Genomic DNA, 7,733 nt, shown 5'->3' with positions numbered 1-7,733 from the left:
TTTCTCCCTATTTTACCCAGCACTGGGTTGTATTTAACCCAGCATTTTTTTTAGAGTGTACAGATCTATTATCAGATTTCTCTATTTCACTCCAAAACTCTTATCATCACAAAACAAAACAAGCAAAATTCACTATCCCTTAGAATATATTTTATTTTCTTCTGAATGACTGCTTGAAACTTGTTATAATCAATTAAATGTTTACTTTTAAAAAAATACGCTCATGAGATGTGAGCTACAATAAATGAATCATCATTGATGACAGGTACTCACACACAAGGGGTGTTTCTAAAATATAGATAACTGCTCACTTTTGCTTTTGTGAATGAAAATCATCACAAAACAAACCACAAAAAAAAAAAAAAAAAAACTTTATAATCACTGCTGGGGAGATTACTTACAATTTGTAGTCCATTGCTGATTCCAGATTACATGATAAAAACTTTAGTTAGTAATTTAATCCTTTACATTACACATTTTAGATATTATAATCAGACTACTTTTTGATTACTTAGAATTAGAAGTTGCTCTGCTACCTCTGCGCCAGGGAAATCATCCCATTGAGGACTATGTGTAGGAGTTTGTTGGCTATGCTACCAGGTGGGATTCAATGATGTGTCTCTAAACAGCATTTTAAGGAATCGATTAAGTGAGTTCTTGAATTACTTGATGCCTGATAGCGATGTTTCGGGGACTCTAGAGGAATATATTGACTATGCTCTGCTGCTGAATGGTTTCTTATTTACTCTGGGAATTGCGGATGTGGGGCTATACATCCCAAGAACATATAGCTGTGGGGTATGGTCCACTACGGACCTTACCAGTTATAGCCATTCTGGTCCCTGCGCTCCCTAGTCTGGTGGCCCTAGATGAGGTGGTCGGGTGGTTCTGGGGGTCATTCCACTGTCCACAGTGAGTCTGATTCAATTTTTTGTGTGTGCTACTTCTTTAATTGAAACTTTAAACAATGTGATAGTTAGGAGAGGTTTCTTCAAACAAAAGATCAGAGAAAAGCCCTGTTCTGTCATTCATTGGTGTAATGTGAGGAGAGGGAAAAAGTGGGGGGAAATAAATGGAGACAGAAGCACAAAATGGATCTAATGTATTTCTAGCTAAGAAAGCATATGGACTTTCTTGCTGGAGACCAGCTTTGACCAATTTTGTTTTATGCTGGTCTAGTCGGTGGAACAGTAAAACAATGCCAAAACTTAGCATTCAAAACACAGCATAAGCTGATCTTTTTAGCATCGTTGTCACTTTAGTAGGGTTTCCCATGTTTCCTTGTCAAATCTGAAATTATGAATCATGTTCTGACCCAATTAGCCTCCAGTACCAGACAGAGCAAGAGGAAGATGAAAAGAGAAACACACAGATGAAGAGAATAGACGATGGGTGTCACCCTACACTGGCTAATTCTGGTGGCAAATGTTGTGGGGTTTTTTTCATCTCAGGCACAGATATTAACCAGATGCCTCTGTATAACTCTTTCTTTGTCAATTGCCATTTACACCACTTGCAGAAAACAGCAGTGAGCATGTAAACAATATTCTGAACTGCAAAACATATGGTCCTCCATCTCAGCCTGGCTCCCTTGAGGTCCCGTTTTGTTTCCACAAACATTCAGTTTCATGATTTACATCATGATTCCATTGCTTATGAACAGTTCTGAACAGAAATATTTGGACTGAGTAATCAAAATAAGCTTCAATCCGAATCTTTTGAGAATCAGTTATCAAGCGTTTGTCACAGCAGGCCATGCTTCATGGTACACATGCACAGCTGTCTGAATCTGACAGAAAGCTGTATTCATGCTTCCCATAAGAGTCTTAAATTAATATCACAGGGAACGATCTGTAACACTCGAATGGTCGAGGCGCCCCGCTAGCCATAGTTTTTCACCAAGTGGTTTTTACTGTTCTTCTATTAATTGCAATTCCATATTCTATAACTCATGCTGTGCTATTACAGTGAGTCAAGAGGACATCGCCTTTGCTGCCCAGAAATCATTAACTTGTTTAAGAAATAAGATATTTTCTGTCTAGTACACCAGTCTGTCTTTCCTTTATTTATTTTTATATGACATTCACAACTTCTGTAATGGATGAAACTAGGCCAGAGTTCCCGACCGTTTTTTTTTTTTTTTTCTGTATTACTGAGCGTGAGATGATTTCAGATACACAAGCAATTAGACTGGATTTCCTGAAGGGAACACAAGTGCAAGGCAGCAAAACAATAGTTTTCAATAAAATTCAATACAAAGTTGTTCACCCTAACTATGCAGTACAGATGAATACATAATGGTGGTTTCTGTGTCCAGTGTGCATCATTTCAGAATTACCATAATTAAGAGTTTCCAAATAGAAAAAAAAAATCCCTTTCATGTCTTTCAACCTTTAATCAAGTTGGAAATTCTGGATTTTATGAAAACTGACTTTTCTCTCTTGTGATGTCACATACAATTTTTTTTTTTTTTAAAACAGTCAAAATGGCTTCAAAGGTAGTCAGGTAGTAACCTCTATACATCATTTAATTTGATATATCATTGTATTTTAGCTTGTGTTAGGTGCACTTTCTTTCTTTTTAAAAATATTTTTATTTTATTTTTTATAATATGTATGTTGGTGTCAATATATTAAGTCCATATAGGACTTAAACAAATCATGTTAAGGAATGTTTGCCTTCCCTTGTGAAAAACAAGCACTCTTTACTTTTTTAAAAAGTATGCAAAACTATTACTTATTACAGAGATACTATATTTTAAAAGAATATACTTAAGTGCAAACTGACTGTAATGTTTTCAGACACTTAACTGCATGCTATTTATGATTAAATGAAAATGTATTATAGATGTATTTTTTTTAAATGCAATAAGTTGAAATAAAGATTGCTTTTTTGACCCACGTAAGTAGAACTTAAGTACATCTTTATGACAAACTAAAATATACTTTAAAGTTATTTCTACTGAAACTTGTATTTAAATATATTTAAAATTACACATTTGTAATGAAGTTACAATTAAGTATGTTTAAAATACATTAGCTTTAAAATATGGAATAAAACAACAGTTAACTGTGCTAAGAATTGTGAATGTGAACTCTCATTAAGCATGCTTTAAAGGGCCTTTTATTTCATTAATATTATATTATCTGCAAATACAGTTTAAAAAAAATATATATCCTTTTAAGATTTCAAGTACACTATAAGTGCACATTCAATACATGAGTGTACTTCTTTTTCACAAGGGTTAAAAGCCGCAAATATCCATTTTGAGCTGAACAAAATGTGTTGTACACACCTGAAATCTCAGTTTAAAAACAATACATGGCACAGTGTCCTGTTTGTCACACCACATGATATTATTAGTCAGTGGTACATTAGGTACCATGACGCCGGTGCTTGAATGATGGCCTGTAACATATACACAGAGTACAACAACATGTGGAGCGGCTGTTTTAAACTGCATATTCAGCAAGCACATTCACTGCTCTCCTAACAGCTGTTCATCAGCTGTGTCCTCAGCAACAATGAGCACAACACGGCCAACACAAGCACAGCCTGCCCTATGAGAGATATAAACCCTCAACGTCCCACAGACCTATAGTACTGTGGCCCCATCAAAAGCATTTAGACATTTAAGCACTAAAAAATGTCTGAATGTCACTGTATTCGATAAAATAAGTGGCATCTGTTCTCAAATGCTGCTGGATCTTTTCTCAAAACTAATACTACTTTTCTGAGCCATTTTTGAAAGGACTTTAAATCATTTGGCATCCAGATATTTTTTTTTCTTTTCTTTTTTCTTTTGCAAAGAAAGATTTTTAGTGGATGTGTGAAGGCAGTTGTCTAAATTCACAGAGGTGTCCTACAGAGCAACTACAGGTTCGTCACATTAGCTATGAACTATTTCATTAGTGTTATACTACTTCTTAAGATTTTTAAAATAAATGGCACTTTTTGATATCTTGTTATCTAGTGCAAGGGTCCAGTAGCACTTAAGTGTCCAAATACAAATAGTGTCCACCGTGAATGCAAAATATATTTTGCATTAAAAATGTATTTTAGAATCATTAATGTTATGATTATTTTGTAACACATCATGAATATGATTGTTTTCTTATACTCTTTTTATTGTGATATATGTATTTCCAAATCTGGATATATGTATTGTGATATTGCATTTCTAAATATAGGCAAAAAGACTAGAAGCAAATTTGGCAATATTTATTTTTCCTTTTTTAATGATTTGGAAAGGAAATGCCCTGATCCTGAAAATAAAAATACTTGACTATACAGTAGCCTGGAGAACAAAACAATAAACATTTTTATTTTACATACATGTCAGTTTGTAGTTGGTTTCAGGCACTTGTAGACACAGAAGTAACATTCCACTTAAACTGCTACATCTAAAGTCTTTGGTCCTCGGTTTTTTTCAAATAAGGAAAGTAGCAAACCACAGTCAGAACTGAACACAGTCTCCCAGCTTTACTGTTTTCTTGATTTGTTTGTTTTTTCATAAATTCAACAAAAGCTGTTTCATAACTTAAAAACATTTCACTTATTAAACATGAATGAGTTACACACACATAAGAGTAGAGAAGTGCTTTAGACATTTTCCCACCTTCCACCCAATGTTCATTGTTATCGTTTCATCTGCACTGGACAAAATCCTCACAAAGAGTTTTTGAGAGAAATCTGAATCATTTTGAGTCTTCCAGTATAGTAGAGTTCAGTATAACTGGGTGGATTAGTGGCATCCACATAAAGACACAATATCTCACATCTGGTCTCTATCCAATTTTGCACAAAAGAAAAAACTGGTAAAATTGGATGGTGAATTTCATGACACCTTACAAAAAACATATCTGGGTCATATTTCAGCCCAAAAGGGAAAAAAATAAAGAAATTATATTTTGCACAAAGAAAATTAAGCATGATTGTAAAACCATTATTATTATTATTATTATTATTATAGAATAAACAGACGATATCGTTCGCTGGTGTGGACGCTAATATCGTTATCTTTATAGTTATCATTCTTGGTGTGAACGGGGCTTTATTATTATTATTATTATTAAATTAAAAGTACATTTCCCAAATTCTAAAATGTATAGTATTTGTTGTACTGTCTTGAATTTTTGCCAATTTAAATAAACAAACACTTTAATTTTAATTAAAAAAGAAGATGAATACGATTGATTGGTACAATTGAGAATTGATCATTTCTTTATGAAAAATATACTTTATTTTTTCTGAAGTGCATTATGACGTGGACATGTTTTAATGAGATTCTCCATGGAAAGTCTGGGGGGGTTTAACCAAACAACATCTGAAAACTGCAAATATTCCCCAGCAGGGTTTTTGTCCTTTTATGGCTCAGCTACAAGGCAGCCATGTCTGATATGAGTTGTTACAGGTGGAAATTGGCGAATGCACATGTGCTACATAGTAGTTGCTGAAGTTGACGTCTCTGACGTAGGGCGCTGGTTGGTAGAAACATGTAACGTTAGACAGTGCAGGAATCGCGGTCTGTTCGGCCAGCACATGTAGCGCCAGAGAGGAGATGAGCGCGAGCGTCTGCCTCCGCTCGTGGCCCATGAGACACACGGTGCTTTCATCTACCACACGATGGAGAGTCACGAGGCAATCGTACCGCTTGTGCTCCATGCCGTTAAAGTGGTTCTGAAGGTACGCCTCCAGCTTCCTCTGCTGCTCATTGATGTCTGGGAAGTCGATGAAGAAGCGTGAGCACATGTAGCGCTGGAGCGTCTTCATCTGTGCCTCGGACACTGGACGGAAACCCCTTACCAGCAGGTGGCAGTATTTTAAGAGCCCGCCTCCACGGATCTCTTCTGGACTGTGCGTAGCGATGATTTTGGCGTGTAGGTGTCCCAGCGCTTCTTCAAAGTCTCCATACATGCTCTCTCCGAGCACAGTGGGATGGAAACTTTCAGACATGGGCGTCACGGAGCAACGGTCAAAAAGCAGCAGTGAGTCCAAGCCAATCTGAAAAGAGTCCACACTGAACTCAAACTGCCGCCGCAGGGAGTCCACAAACTTCAGCTCCACGTTTTTGCCAGTGTTGTTGGAAAGTGAGATGAGGCTCCAGCGGTCCATGTCATTGCAAACCTTCACCAGCTTCTGCACGTACACTTCCTTCAGGGTCAGGGCGGTGATACGGTCCCGGCTCATGCCAGCGGGCAGGAACTCCAGGAGGCTGTCCAGGACCACGTCCTTTACCAGACGGAAGGTCTTGTCATCGGTCAGACTCAGGCCGAAGATCAGGTCCAGGTCTTTGTAGCCCAGGCCAGTGTCCTGGTGGAGCACATAACTGGCAGCTGAACCGTTCAGCTTCACATCGCGCACCACTACGCCTCGCTCCTCTAGACGAGCCCGCACCACCTACAGGTGGAGACAGAAAAAGACACTATTAAGCGTGATATGCAAGAAACATTTTTTTTTTTTTACAAATTTGACACTGATTCGTATATCATTATCAAAGGGGATGGAATGCTTAAGACAGTGTTGTCTGGGTCCACGACCATATTTTCATAGACTCAAGAGCACTTAGACTCAGTCTTGACTCAAACAAACACTGATACGTTCTGTGCTCTTTGACTACTCACTTCTGTGCTACTGCGTGTGTGCAGAGGTCCGTATGACACTGCCACAAAACCAAAATTAATTTCCCCAGAAGGGAAAGGATATTTACACTGTCTGAATCATTCAGACCCTCCACTGGTCTTTGTCTTGGAGCTTGGTCTGAGTCTAGACGGAGACCAGAAGAGGGTTGAGTAATGGACTCAACCCTCTTCTGGTCTCGGTCTTGACTCAGACTCAACCTACTTGGATCTCGGCCTGGACTCAAATGAAGATGTATTAAACATCATAAACCCCTCTTTTTAGGCAAGAACCAGACATGGGTGCCATGTAGTCTAAAAAAAATGTTTTTAATGAGACTGAATTTGTATTTAACGTTATTACAATTTAATAAAAACGTTAGAAATGGCAAAAAATTATTTTTGCAAATTGCAAAAAGTGTTTTATGAAATTAAAAACTGAGTCAAAGGCCGAGAATTAGTTATGGTTTTGCAGATTTGGTGTGTGGTTCTGCTGTTTGAGTGTAAAAAACTGTAAATGCTTACACACCATTCAAATACACAGATTACTTTCCTGCCCAGTGAACACTGAGATCAATAACACTGTAACAAAAAACTCTTACTAGGATTCGGGAATTATTTTTGCAGCTCAATGTCTATTACAGTATACATAAATTAAATTACAGATACAGATGTATAATTCAGCAATTCACTTTGGGAAAAAAATGTTTTCATTTTACTACTGTAAAGTAATCTTGCAGTAGATGAAAAGCACTAGAAAAGTTCAAATACCAAAGAATTGTATGAACTTAATATGCACCACAATACAGTACAGTAAAAATTTAAAAAAGTAAATTTAGCATCCTCTGCACATTTTGCCAAATTTCATTACAGTACACAGTACTATAGCAGTTTCTTGGTCTCCTGACACAAGACTAGCTATATTTCTAGGCAGTCATTTCTCAGTTCTGCAAAAATGCAGTACACATAAAAAATGGTTACAAATAAAATTTGACAGTCACATGCTTGAAGGTGTACAACATGTGCTACAGTTTACTGTACATATACAGGTGCATCTCAATAAATTAGAATGTCGTGGAAAAGTTCATTTATTTCAGTAATTCAACTCAAATTGTG

At 36.9% G+C, this 7,733-nt stretch overlaps 1 pseudogene; it reads right to left on the bottom strand.

The window, feature by feature from the left end:
- The window catches only part of LOC107689542 (protein FAM46A-like), a 25,908-nt pseudogene that overhangs the window by 6,236 nt on the left and 11,939 nt on the right, over positions 1 to 7,733 (bottom strand).

This window comes from Sinocyclocheilus anshuiensis, unplaced genomic scaffold (genome assembly GCF_001515605.1).
Source record: "Sinocyclocheilus anshuiensis isolate Anshui unplaced genomic scaffold, SAMN03320099.WGS_v1.1 scaffold369, whole genome shotgun sequence".
Lineage (NCBI taxonomy): Eukaryota > Metazoa > Chordata > Actinopteri > Cypriniformes > Cyprinidae > Sinocyclocheilus > Sinocyclocheilus anshuiensis.
The sequence above is the reverse complement of the archived record's forward strand: the minus strand, read 5'-3'. Positions and strand labels throughout refer to the sequence as shown.